Source organism: Hemiscyllium ocellatum, chromosome 16 (genome assembly GCF_020745735.1).
Source record: "Hemiscyllium ocellatum isolate sHemOce1 chromosome 16, sHemOce1.pat.X.cur, whole genome shotgun sequence".
In the NCBI taxonomy this organism is placed as follows: domain Eukaryota; kingdom Metazoa; phylum Chordata; class Chondrichthyes; order Orectolobiformes; family Hemiscylliidae; genus Hemiscyllium; species Hemiscyllium ocellatum.
Genome location: NC_083416.1, coordinates 62,703,000 through 62,717,484, shown reverse-complemented (window position 1 = coordinate 62,717,484; position 14,485 = coordinate 62,703,000). Strand labels below are relative to the sequence as shown.

The window sequence follows — 14,485 nt, the reverse complement described above, 5'->3', positions numbered from 1 at the left end:
ACTAGCCTTAATGTTGTGTCATTCTATTAATTTCTCTTAATCTCTTAACTTCCCTCCCTATCATCTCCAAGTTCATCTTGTTATTGAGCCTTACCTCCTTTTCCCTCAATTCTATTCCCATTAATCTGTTGTTTACCTCCAAGAGATCTTATTGTTGGATCATGGGGTGAAAAAGAGAAAAATAGACACTGAGTCAATCAAAGAAAAAGAAAACTCAATATTCAGCTTGCAATGCAAATAAATCAAATGAGTACAAAAGTAACAATGGGTTGAATTTTACCAGCAAACAGCTGAGTGTTAATTTTGTTAAATTTCATGGAGGATTTCTCTCCATGAGGCCCTAATGAGATTTCTCACACTCTTTTCCTGAAGTCGCTTCATTACCCATGTCTCTTTGGTAACTCATTCATATCCTGCACGTTTCAACACAGACAGAAGTACTGACCACTAATAGCACTCCTGGGATTCCTTACATTGGTGCCAGCTCTAAAGCACAGGCATGTACCTGTGGTTGAGCACTGTCAACCAGGGGTTGCTATCTACTGTGCAAGCAATGGAAGAGTAACACAACACAAACACATCTCAGGGCACATAAATTGTATGGCTGATACTTCATTGTAAATAAAAGTGCACACTTTTAAAACTATTGCTGTTTTAGAAACACGCAATACATTGTAATCATCCTTTACCTCATCTCAGTTCTAAGGGAGTACTATCTTTTCTTACTGGAGCTCAACATCATCCTACCAATGTCAGACCATAGGTAGAAGGTGGTGGTGGAAGGTTGCTTTTCAGACTGGAGGCCTGTGACCAGTAGTGTGCCACAAGGATCGATGCTAGGTCCACTGCTCTTTGTCATTTACATGAATGATTTGGATGTGAACATAGGAGGTATAGTAAGTATGCGGATGACACCAAAATTGGAGGTGCAGTAGACAGCGAAGAAGATTACCTCAGAGTATAATGGGATTTTGATCAGATAGGCCAATGGGCCGAGGAGTGGCAGATGGAGTTTAACTTAAATAAATGTGAAGTGCTGCATTTTGGAAAGGCAAATCAGGACATAACTTATACATTTAATGGTAAGGTCCTGGGGAGAGTTGCTGAACAAAGAGACCTTGGAATGCAGATTCATAGTCCCTTGAAAGTGGAGTCTCGGGTAGATAGGATAGTGAAGAAGGTATTTGGTATGCTTTCCTTTATTGGTCAGTGCATTGAGTATAGGGGTTGGGAGGTCAGGTTGTGGCTGTACAGGACATTGGTTAGGCCACTTTTGGAAAACTGTGTGCAATTCTGCTCTCCCTCTTATAGGAAGGATGTTGTGAAACTTGAAAGGGTTCAGAAAACATTTACACGGATGTTGCCAGGGTTTGAGCTATAGGGAGAGGCTGAATTGGCCAGGGTTGTTTTCCCTAGAGCTTCGGAGGGTGAGAGGTGGCTTTATAGAGGTTTATAAAATCATGAGGGGCTTGGAAAAGGATAATTAGACACGGTCTTTTCCTTGGATTAGGGGAGTCCAGACTAGAGGGCATAGATTTAGGGTGAGAGGAGAAAGATTTAAAAGGGACCTAAGGGGCAACCTTTTCATGCAAAGGGTGGTGAGTGAATGGAATGAGTTGCCAGAGGAAGTGGTGGACGCTGGTACAATTACAACATTTAAAAGCATCCAGATGGGTATATGAATAGGAAGGGTTTAGAGGGATATGGGGCAAGTGCTAGCAAATGTGACTAGTTTAATTTAGGATATCTGGTTGACATGGACGAGTTGGACCAAAGGTCTATTTCCATGCTGTACATCTCTATGACTCTATGACTCTATATCAGACTAGAAACCCTTCAAATGGTTCAAAACATTTGCTTTTATTCAGCAACTGGAAAATAAAACAATAAACAAACAAGCATAAGCTGATTTTATTTCTGTGAATAGACAGAGACTGCTTGCCTTTCAATCAACAGATTTACAGTCAACAAGTGATCACTGCACCCAGCTTTCCTCTACTGGAAGTAGGTACAATTGCAACATTTAAAAGGCATTTGGATGGATATATGAATAGGAAGGGTTGGAGGGATATGGGCCAGGTGCTGGCAGGCGGGACTAGATTGGGTTGGGATATCTGGTCGGCATGGACAAGTCAGACCGAAGGGTCTCTTTCCATGCTGTACATTTCTATGACTCTATGACACTTAAAGGTATGTCCTCTTGTGTTAGTCTTCACCATCTGAGGAAAAAGGCTCTCACTGTCCAACCTATCTAACCCTCTGTTAACCTTAATTTTATTATACCTTTCTTTTTTTTTAATTCTGATGTGGTCATATTATGCGGCAGTCTGTCCAGAGAGTACTGCATAATTCTCCCAGTCTGATCTGAGCATCAGAACCTCATCTCTGACACTGGCAAGCCACATTTTCTGACAAAATCCAGGACATTGAGACAAGATTCAATGTGGGACTAGAAAAGTTTCAGTCTCCACATGTGCTGTATTACCTGATGCGTTTCGACAGCACTTTCTGCTTTTATTTCAGTTCTCTGGCATCTTCGGTTTTTTTGCTCTTATTGGAGGCTGTAATCCACCCTTGCATTCACAACTTTTGAATTACTTACTTTTCTAGATCATGTTCTTTTTATAATGTACTCAATTTTCCGCACTAAACAGGATTCGTCTTCCTTTTAATTGTGTTTGCATCAGTTCTCTCCCTGGCTTCCTGTGATGTACTTCCTCGCTATGATTTATGTCTGTCCCCCTCTATTGCAACTTGTGATGCCCTAGCCCCAACAGCCTCCTGTACTTTCCTTTTAAACCCTACCTAGATCTTCTGTGTTTGTCCAAGCAAAACATGGCAGCAAGATGGCTCAGTGGTTAGCATTGCTACCTCACAGCACCAGGGACCCACATTTAATTCCAGTTTCAGGAAATTGTCTGCATGGAGTTTGCATATTCTCCCTGTGTATCTATGCATTTGCTGTGCGAGCTCTAGTTTCCCCCTACAATCCGAAAGTGTGCAGGTTATTTGCCATTCTGAATTGCTCATAGTGTCCAGGGATGTGTAGGCTAGGTGGTTTAGCCATGGGCAATGCAGAGTTACAGGGAGAGGGTTGGGAGTGGGTGGGATGCTGTTCGGAGGGTTGGTGTGTGCCTAATGGACCAAATGCCCTGCTTCCACACTGTAGGGATTCTAGAATAAATTGATTACTTGTGCCTTCATGTTAAGAAAACTTCCTATGACGTACAGCTATAATAATTGCTCACAACAGACATAACATTCATATAATACTGGATAATGGTTAACTGAATTTCTATAGTTTGAGCTGACAGAAGAGCTATCTTGTGCAGTGAGTACTAGAAAGATTCTATTTACTTTCACACTTTGTTGGGAAATAGCAGCATGCAAGATCACACCCACATTTCTTCATGCACTAAGCTCCGTACCTCAGCTACAGATGTAGAAGGTACAGTGAGCAAAAACCACAGATTTGGAAATAATATTCCCTCAAATACTTTAAATGCCCTTCCAAGAGGGCCATTGGTGATAATGTGGGAATATGTTATCTGCTTGGTGCCTCAGCAATGGCATGGCGCTGCTATGAAGTAGCTTCATATGTAGGAATGCGCATATGTTTGCCTTACTATCGCTCAAGGACTGTGCAAGTTATATGTAGCTTTAGTGTCCGTAATGACTTCTGGAGTTGGTAATTTATACAGTACTTGGTGCATTATCATCATTCAATTCTGTAACATTTGTGAGAGGATTATGATGGACTGAACTTTAATCTGGAATGAAGGCACCTTTTCCAACAATTAGATTTTAATATTGAAATGTGATGCAATAAAAGTAATTATAGACATCTGTACTGTTATTAAACTGAAACTAAAGGTTTTAAATTCATTTAAGTTACTCAAAGGTTGAATTCACCTTCAAATCCCACTTATACATGCCTTTTTAAATATTTATGGACAATACAGTCCAAATTTACAGTATAATTTACATCAAATAATTGCTGTATTTCTAGCTCACTCTGCCTCAAACTCACTCATTATTATCATCCCAGTTTTGTGACTTTCTATTTAGTTCAGGAGGTTATGAGGATAATAATAACCAGTGAATACGAATGGGTACTCACCCCAAAACTTCCACTATTACACAGGATAGAATCTTAGGTATTTGTGGCTAAGTGCCAGTTGCATTGAGTTTATTGGAAGGTTGGAGGCTGCAAGGCTTGGCAAGTTTTCTCATTTTATCATATCCAAACGTGACACATTGACTTCCTGTCCCAACATAATGCTGCCCGTCTGACCTGATTCTAGCCCCATCTTACCACACACCTTTTCCAAAACAACAAACTATTGCCTGGGACATCCTAAAATTGACTGGCATCCCTGGCATTGGCACTATCTTTAGAAGACCATTGTGCATTCGTCAAGCACTGTTCGTTTGGACCTGCATTGCAAACATTTGACACAGACATGCCTGACAAGAGACATTTGTCACCTTACTCTCCAGTCAGGGACCTGGAGGACCCCACAGTTGGGCTGCTGCAGAGATGGAATATACTCTTCCCCCAGGTGCATCAGAGGCGGCCATGACATGAAATCATGCCATCCTGATCCCCTAAGGGTGGGCAATGCAGTCTTACCAATATGGATGAATGCCCAGCAGTGTTGGAAGAGGAAAATGACCTCCTCTATTCCACCATGGTAAATGCCACCATCTTCTCCACAATACCTCATACTCACCCTCTCTCTCTCTGTTATAGCAACACCAGCTAGCAAAGCTCATGTTTCACCACTGTCATTCATATCTGCAACAACTGCACTCACTCGCTGTCACTGACCACAGCCTCTGGCACCACTAACCTTGCAATGCCTCTGCATTGCCTACTCACTCACTCCCAGCTTGCAACAAAAGCTACAACTTCCACCATACTTAATACCTGTCTCTCATGCCAAGACATAGCCCACTGTGGGGAAGAAGGAGTCAAGATGGGTGATAGCCTGTTCGACATTCAACTCCACACTTCTTACATGAAGAGCATCCTCACTGTGACCACCCTGAGAGGCTGACTGACCATGTTCAAGCCCCTGGACCGATGGTGGAGGTTGCCCTTGACTTGCTGTTAGGGGACCCCTGACTGAAGGCTATTCCCCCTTGCCTTGGCTGAGAATTGCTGACGACTGTGGCACTGCACTGCACGGCTCACTAATACAGTAGCACTCTGAGTAGCATCTCTAGCTCAGGCGAAAAATGAAAAAAGGCAAGGCAAGGATCATCAATGCAAGGCAAAGATTCTTTAAACATTGAAGGAGGCTCAGAGTGAGTGAGGACATTAAGAGTTGAATTGTTCCGTTAAGGTGCTGAGCAAGTCTTCATTGATAGCCTTACTACTGCATAGCAAGAAACTCACCTTGCTGCTTGGCAAATGTGTAAAAGATGCACTGAGCTACTCCTGGTGTTGACGTAGACCTTTTGGCACCTCTAACACAATTCTGACATGAACCATGCCTTAAGTCCAGGCACCTATAAGATTCTATTCATAATTATTTTCCATGAGTAATATTTGGCTGTAATTCATTTACAGGACTCATAGAATCTTCTTTCTAATGCAACTGTAAAAATGTTTAGAGCCTAAATTGGGCAGGCAAGTGGTTAAAATTAGTTAAGTGGTTGACTCTTTATTGTTGCACCTGGATGCAGGTGCCTTCAATTTGAACTTGTTCTTCTGGCAGAGCTAGCTGGGTATTTTAAATGCAAACCATAATCCAGGGATGTCCTTGGACCCCTCAACTGTAAATGATATACCTAGGAATAGACCAATTAGCTCCACAAGTTGTTTTGAGGAATGTTCCTCCATATGTACCCCTCCACATACCAATCATTCTAATATGGCCTGTGTTACTTTCTTCATCTGAAACCCAGCACAAAATGATCCAGGATACGACGAGATTATTTCCAGAGTTTTTTTCCTTAATGGGGTAGAAAGGGAGAGTTTCCGAGTCAAACCTTCAATCTGAATCACTGTGTTTTAATTACTTGGTTCAGAGGGGCAATTGCTAGACTTGGAACTACCACTATGGTTAAAAGATTTGCTGTTTGTCCAGACCAGTCAGATTCCAGTCTGAAAAAAATCAATTTTAAGCTTCAGTAGAGAACTTTCCAAATGTATCATCTTCTTTTAAGTAACTTTTCTTTTATACCTAACATCGCTCCTTGATTTGCCCGCAACTGTAGTATTTTGTTTTTTTCTCTCTTTGGATTATTGGCTTTCAGACTGTGCCTGCAGATTATGTACTTTGAATTATAATCATGGCTTTGAATCTGTACTCTATTGTTCTCCACAGATGCTTTCTAACCTATTGAACAGTCACTTTTTTTGTCTTTTCATATTATGTACCTACTTCCTAGTGTCTCCAGTCACAAAAGAATCTAATGGTTTATCTTCTGAGTCTTTTATGTTCAGGGATTGCAGTTCAATCAACTACCAGTCAACTGTCCAGACCCCACTACTGGGATGTCTGACCACATCACCATTCTTCCACATAAATGTTTTGTTTAAAACTGATCCACATTTCCCAGAGGCAGTAAATTAACACACACCGAGTTTAAACTCAGTTTTCTCATTTTAATGTCAATCTTTGCATAGGCAGAAATCCTGGAATGTGGATTTACACTGTTTACACTTATTGATAATCTATTCTGACTCATAGCTTCACAATGACTCAATATTCAAAAACCCTTCACAACAAAATATTCTGTTTCTACACCACTCCTTCAGTTCTCATTCTATCTAGAGACTAGGAGAATTTTGTTTAATGGTGATGCTGATTGTAGCTCTCGCTGTTCAGCAATGATATACTTTTACAACTATCACTCTGTCCCCATCAAGAGAATCAGGTCGGATACAGTGGAAAAGCTGACAAATGCTCTTCAAAAGGATGCATCTCAAACTCAATTCTTTCTTGGAAAAGTTGTGATTTTTATCTAATTCATTTCAGCAGTGTTTAAGCTCAAAACACTGGAGATTATTCTAGTTTGGTGTGTATTTGAGACATTCAGATTTATGTTTGCTTTGCTGTTAATTTATGACGACACTAGCATAACCATTGAGGCACAACTATGAAAAGCAAGAGCATCACTGCTTTCAAGTTCATGTGCCAGAATCGAGAAAGTTGTTTGGACATCTATTGCAATCAAAAAGGGGTTTATTTACCACTTGGCTCAGATTCAAAAAGAGGTTTTGTAGACCAATTAAAGACTTGCTGGAGTTCTAGTGACAATAATAACCTATAAATTAGGCAATTACCAGTCTTATTATTGGCAATGTTATCCCTGCTATCACCATCTTATAACGTCAAATATCAACTAATATTGCTTGGGTAGATTTGCCAGCACCAATTCTGCTTCCTTGAATTAGCTTAAGCTACCATTATCATGTAGGAAGGTATGTCCAAACAAGGATTTAGGCAAAAGATAAGTTCAACCTTAATCACAGTATTACACATTACTTAATAGTTACATTCTGTCCAAGATACATGATTCTCTCTGACACAGGAAGTTCAACTTAAGAGTAAGTTCACATGCTTAAACATTGACAAAGCACGTGTAACAGGCAAGGGACCAGAAACAGAACTTGTTAAGACACGTTACGCAATTCTGATGGTTTCTTCCAGAAACAGGCCTTCAAGCCCTGATAGATGAAAATCTACCTTGTAATATCAGCTAACTCTTTCATGTACTAACTGTCTTATACTACACCCAGATGTACCAGGACCCAGCACTACGATAGTGTTTTTGCACAGTCTTACAAGGATGAAGCCTTCATCTGCATCAAAGAAGACCAAATGTTTAAGGGCCAGGGCAAGGGATTAGAATTGACACTGCCAAAATTCTATTGTCCCTGATCTAACAGCACCAGTTACTGTAGAAGTTGCAGAAAGGTGATGGCATTAGTACTGATCAACATTTCATTTTTCAGATTGGCTAAGAAAAATACTGTAAAGCAGCCCCACCTATAAAGGGGGCTAAAAGGCAATACTTTCTCCTTATTGTTTTCAACAGGGTGCAATCTTAATCTAAGACATGACGAGGTGCCTGGGATTGGCAAATAGTACACTCCTCCCACTCTCCACTGTAATTTGTAGAAATACATATGTTTCCTTTCTGTGCTATATCATTTCTATGGTTACCTGGTTTGTAATGGGAGGGCATTCATGACATCCGATAGAAAATGCTTAGTTGGACTTACAGGAATCAGGAGGAACAAAATGGTGATAGTTTTCTGATCAGGTTGTGTAAACAGAAAACTCCTCAGCAGTGCAAATTAGACTTCTTGAAACACTTGCTTTTTATTTCGGGTGCTTATCCAATTCCATAAGTATTGTCTGTGATGCCATACATCACACAAATGCAGAACACATGTATTCCTGCATGCTTTTAATGTGGATTGGTATGTGCAAGTTATCCAGCTCTGTGAGCTCTGACCTGGAGTGTGGAATCCAGTTCACGGCACTACACTTGAGGGAAGATTGGAATGCACAGAATGAGCAGAAATGATGCATAAGAATGGTTGCAAGGATAAGGAGCTTGTATTATATTGATAGATTAGAGAATCTGGGGCTGTTAAAATCAAAGAGGATGCCAAAAGTATATTTGGATTTGGGGGTTCAAAACCAGCGGTACCTAGACAGGACAAATAAGGGAAACACTATTCCCACTGGTGAAAGAGTTAAGAATCAGAGGACACTGGTGATTAGTAACAGAACATAGAACATTACAGCAAAGTACGGGCCCTTCGGCCCTCCATGCCGATCTGTGGAACCAATCGGAAGCCCAACTAACCTACACTATTCCATTCTTGTCCATATGCCTATTAAATGCCCTTAAAGTTGGCAAGTCTACTACTGTTGCAGACAGTGTGTTCCACATCTCTACTACTCTCTGAGTAAAGAAACTACCTCTGACATCTGTCCTGTATCCATCACCCCTCAGTTTGAAGCTATGTCCCCTCGTGCTAGCCATCACCATCTAAGGAAAAAGGCTCTTACTGTCCAACCTATCTAACCCTCTGATTATCTTATATGTCTCAATTAAGTCACCTCTCAACTTTCTTCTCTCGAATGAAAACAGCCTGAAGTCCCTCAGTCTTTCCTTGTAAGACCTTTCCTCCACACCAGGCAACATCCTAGTAAATCTCCTCTGAACCCTTTCCAAAGCTTCCACATCCTTCCTATAATGTGGTGACCAGAATGATACACAATACTCCAAATGTAGCCTCACCAGAGTTTTGTACAGCTACAGCATGATCTCATGATTCCAAAACTTAATCCCTCTACCAATAAAAGCTAATGCACCGAATGCCTTCTTAACAACCCTATCAACCTAGGTGGCAACTTTCAAGGATCTATGTACCTGAGATCTCTTTGTTCATCTCCACTACCAAGAATCTTACCATTAACCCAGTACTCTGCATTTATGTTACTCCTTCCAAAGTGAATCATCTCACACTTTTCTACATTAAACTCCATTTGCCACCTCTCAGCCCACCTCTGCAGCTTATCTACGTCTCTCTGTAACCTACAACATCCTTCATCACTAGCCACAACTCTAGTGACCTTAGTGTAATCCACAAATTTACTAACCCACCCTTCTATGCTCTCATCTAGATCATTTATAAAAACGACAAACAACAATGGACCCAAAACAGATCCTTATGGTACCCACTCATAACTGAACTAGAAGCAATGGTAACATAAGTAAAAACCTTTTCACTCAATTAGGATCGAGAATGCTTTCGGCTATGAAAGTCTTGGGTTTGGTGGTTCCACCTGCCCTGTAATATAGTGTCCTGTGATCAAGTATATTTATTCTCTAGTCAATTACTTCGAAAATCCTGGTTGCCACAGATGTCATTGAGCATAACTCTACAATTTGCTCCTCTGAAATGGCCATCGTCAATTTTAAGAAGAACTTCATTTCTCTATTGCTTTTGCCAGACACCCCAGTGCTGTCCTGTTTACGGATTGTTGGGGAGTCCAAACAATTGAGATAGGGGCAGTGACTATTCATTCAATGCTGATAATGCTACTGGCTTTCAGTGTGCCTCTAACCAAGGTAGGCTTTTTGATTCTTCCTTTGAAGAGGTCTTCTTCCAATTTCTCCCCATGGATTTTGTTGCTGGCATCACATTGTTGGTATTCTGTTGCTATCATGGTTCATAGTCTGGTTCCACTTGTGAATAATATTTGGATAGCTCTTCAAATAACTTGTGTCCTACTGTGGTTTAAGAAAATTTCCCTTTACTGGAGCAACTAAGATCTGATTTCAGTGGATTTCCACAAAATCCCTTTACTTACAGTACTGTACATTCTATACTTCAACAAAGTAAAGCTGTCTGTGGTACAAACTATTTCTTCTTTCTTCTTGGTCTCTGGAACATGACTGTGGATACCACAGTCACATTACCATGTACATCACTGTCTCAATACACCACATAATCCATCTTTGTGACTCTCAGGCATTCCTTGCTATGAAGCTCATTTACTGGATGGGTCTCTAGGATGCCACCTCTTTATTGGCTGTCTCCTCCAAAATCTCTTTGAGGCCCCTCTACACTACCTCAGGATGCTAGTATTGGATATTGCAACAAAGATTCAGCCCTGAACCTCAATGATATTTTCAATAACTTGTTAAATGTGGACTGAATCTGATCACTGGCTGCTGTGATGGTGACAACCTCACCACAGCCACATCAGAAAGCCCTGATGATTAAAAAACAATTGGGTATTGGTTAGTATCAGTATATTCCAGATCTCACAAAAGATGGATATGTCTCTCCACAGAGACCTGGCTGTCAAGCAGGGGGTCAGTCATTCTTCAGTATGAACCACACCACTGAGAATGATGGTGTTGCATTATGCCCAGAAAATGAAGTGGCCATGGAGTCCTGGACTCCAGGTAAGTGCAGGGACCTTCCTGGAACCACTCAAGCAGGTGCTGGCAAGTAGCAGAAAAGGGAATGGGTCAGTTTTAAGGGCAAAGGTGTGTCTTCTTAAAGTGGTGTCTATTGCCACCGTTCCATTGCCCTCCAGTAAGACAAAGGTTGCCTGAGCAGGAGAAACTCTATCTCCACCACCCAAGATTGTTTGTAGTCTACCGACATGCCATGTGTACCTACTCTGCAACTGGTAAGCCGTTGATTGGCTCTGTAGGGACTTCAACTGGACTCCAGCAGGAAAGGTCAGCGTCGCACTTTTGCCCTGTATTTAATATACGTAACAGGTCCTCCATCCTACATCGTCTTACCTCATTACGCAGCACCCCTCCCTATTTCCCGACATGTTCTTGAGGGTGCATTAAATACACTGATTTTTTTTATTGGCATGAAAGATGTTACTTAAATGTTAATTATGATGATGGTCTCAAATGGGAACAAATTAAAGTGCTCAGTCTCATTTTTTGCATGTGGTCAGTTATCTGTAGTCACTTTTTGCAATGTCATACATTTACTTTTTCTTGTGCTTTTCCTTTTCATCTTTTTTTTTCTCTCTCTTTGAATTCTCTTTCTGTATCTGATTTGATACTGATTTCACACAGCCTAACCTAACCTCCTCAGTCTTTCATTTGTTTCTATTTCAATTCTTAAGTCTTATTGGCTTGGAAGATATAGTGTTGGTACCAATACTCATGGAGAACCCAGACACCTTGTTGCAATTGTTACACTTTCAACAGCTTATAGTTTAAAATGTTACAGTGCAAAGTAAATCAGTTTATGACTGCACATAAAAGAAATTAATGTAACTGAGCATGCTCTGTTATTTTATACCTCATGATCAGTATGCCATAACCTTTAAGAAACATGCTCATGATATTAGCAATATATTACAGTATTTGACCTGAGGTTATAAATATTTCATATTCCATACTACCTCAGGACATTTGAAGCATGTCACTCTACTGGAAATAGCTACAGGTGCTGGAATCCAAAATAGACAGGCAGGACGCTAGAAGAAAACAGCGAGCCAGGCAGCATCATGAGGTGGAGAAGTCAACATTTCAGGTGTAACCCTTCTTCAGGACATGAAGGGTTACACCCAAAAGGTTGAGTTTTGCACCTCCTGATGTTGCCTGGCTCCCTGTTTCCTCTGTTGTAACTGACAGCTTAATGTTGGTTCAGACATTTATCTGCCACGGAACTGTAATGTTTGTACCTAATACCTGGTAGTAATAAATAACTTTTAGATTTTTGAACACCACAGTATCCATGTTGAATTTCTTAAGTTTTGGCAAGTAATGTAATGTGTGCATTGCTGTAACAGGCAAAACACCCTGGTGAAGGCAAACTCACAGGATTTTCCAGTCCACGATGCAGACTCCTGTGGTTACCATAGGTTGCATGTGTGGTGAAGTCTTTCCATATTGCGCATCCCGCCATTCCCCACCAAATAATTAAAAGACATCCCTAATCTAAGACATCTTTGAAAATAGTCCAAAGATGTGCAGACAAGGTGGATTGGCCATGCTAAATTACCCATAGTGTCTGGGGATGTGCAGGCTAGATGGATTAGCCATGGAAAATGCAGGGTTGTAGGGATGGTGTGGGTCTGGGTGGGGTGTTCTTCAGAGGGTCATTATAGATTTGATGGGCCAAATGCCTGCTTCCAATTGTAGGTATTCTATGATTCCATGAAAATATCACAAATAAAGTAGCTACCACTGGAAGGAAGAGAAACAACAAATTCTGGAATAAAAGCTCGTCTCTCTTAGACTCAGTATTTCCTCTCACTGATATTAGGACATCTATAAGTTGAAATATTCAGGAAACACAATATTTCTTTCAGAATCTCAGTGAGCTATATCTCTAAATTTGTTAGAGTGTAAATTTCTAATGAAAGCCAAGTTTGATAAAAACATGGAAAGAAATCATAAGCTGACCTGAACATGCAAATCTCAGATGGATAAATTACATTTAATATATAGAAGCAAATTAGTTACTTTCTCCAATACCTTGAATACCATAAACAGAAAAATTCAACAAGTATTATAATTAACACCCAGAGAGGATACATTTGTCTTCTGTGTATGAGTCTTTGAATCTGGCAGAAGCCCTCCCCATGGAAGAAATGCAGATATATTAAACATAATTTTAACCTCATTTTAACTTCACGAAACAATGTAGGTAAATGTCACAGAACTGGTCATACTAAACCAGGCTAAAACAAATAACAGAGCTAAATAACATTTCGCCAGTGTGAAGGTGTTAGGGCAAGTTGATAATATTGTGTGTACACTGTTAAGAGTTTCAACTTATGCTGTAATGATAACCATGATAACCAATAAGCTGTGTGTTAAGGCATTCAGAAACAAAATATGAAAAGGCTATACAAGTCATGCAAGTAGTCAGGAGAATGACATTTTTTTAATGCTAATTGTAACTGGGCATATTTATGCATGGATTTTTATATGCAACATTTATATCATGGATTGTGGGTGGAGGTTGTTTATTCTCACAGAGAAATCATCTTACACAATATAATGAAAAGCAGAACAGTGCCTTCCTTTATGTCTCACTCCAGAGACTCAGAAAAAATTAAAACCAGGCACAGCGACAAGCTGCCCCAAAGCGAGTTGAATTTTCTCCCCTTCAAAACAAACTGGCACCTCCTGAAGGGCCTCCGTAAAAGCTGAAAATTGTTAAGCAGTCATCTAAATTTAGAATAACACGATGGCAACAAGAAGTTCTGAAGTTATTTTCTGTATCGACGCTTTAATTCGTTGATTCTTCCTGACAGCTGTTGCTTCTCAACCATATACTGTCCACTATTTTAACTTGATTATAAAGTCACTAATTGGAAGCAGATCAAATCTTTTAAGTTTTTGTAACAGGAGCAAAACAGCACACAAGCAGGAATAAAGGCAATCCGACAAAAGGACTCACAAGTAGCAGGACATATAAAGTAGGAGAATTTGTTTGTAGCTTACCTTTCTGTCTTTTAATCTGACAAGAGACAGCCTGGGTGTGTCAGGAATATCTAACAGTGAAGTGTTTAACCAACATCAGCATGTGGGCTGGGCTGGGCTGGACTGGGCTGGGCTAGGCTAAGCTGGACTGACAGGCAGACTCAAGATTTTCCAACAGTACATCCCATGCCAAGTGTAACCGCAGGCCTGAAGAATTTTCAGAATCCTGGGTCTAGCATAAGCAACTGCTGACTGAGAAATCATTCCATGACTAAATTCTGCTCAGGCCTGACAGTGTTATTTACATCGCTTACCCGTCACCTTCTAAGAGGACAGCAAATGAAGGCACCCAGAGCTGATTAAAACTCTCTTTTAATCCACATAGAATTATTCTTTTTTAAAAACTGAACTAGGTAATAGAATCATTCATATCACTCCTGCTCTCCTTCCAAGATTGCTTGAAATAATGCAAGTCTACATACTCTCATAGGAAACAAGCTGAGTAAGTCACTTCAAACATTATTAAACCGTTAAC

The 14,485-nt window shown here is 40.4% G+C and overlaps 1 protein-coding gene across 1 annotated transcript in view; it reads right to left on the bottom strand.

Annotated features, from left to right (window-relative positions):
- sgcd (sarcoglycan, delta (dystrophin-associated glycoprotein)) overlaps positions 1 to 14,055 on the bottom strand; it is a 196,252-nt gene extending 182,197 nt beyond the window's left edge. Inside the window, exon 1 of the mRNA XM_060837326.1 lies at positions 13,972 to 14,055. The gene's annotated coding sequence lies outside the window, so the exon portion shown is untranslated. The remainder of the gene's footprint in view (positions 1 to 13,971) is intronic.
- Between the last annotated feature and the right edge of the window lie 430 nt (positions 14,056 to 14,485).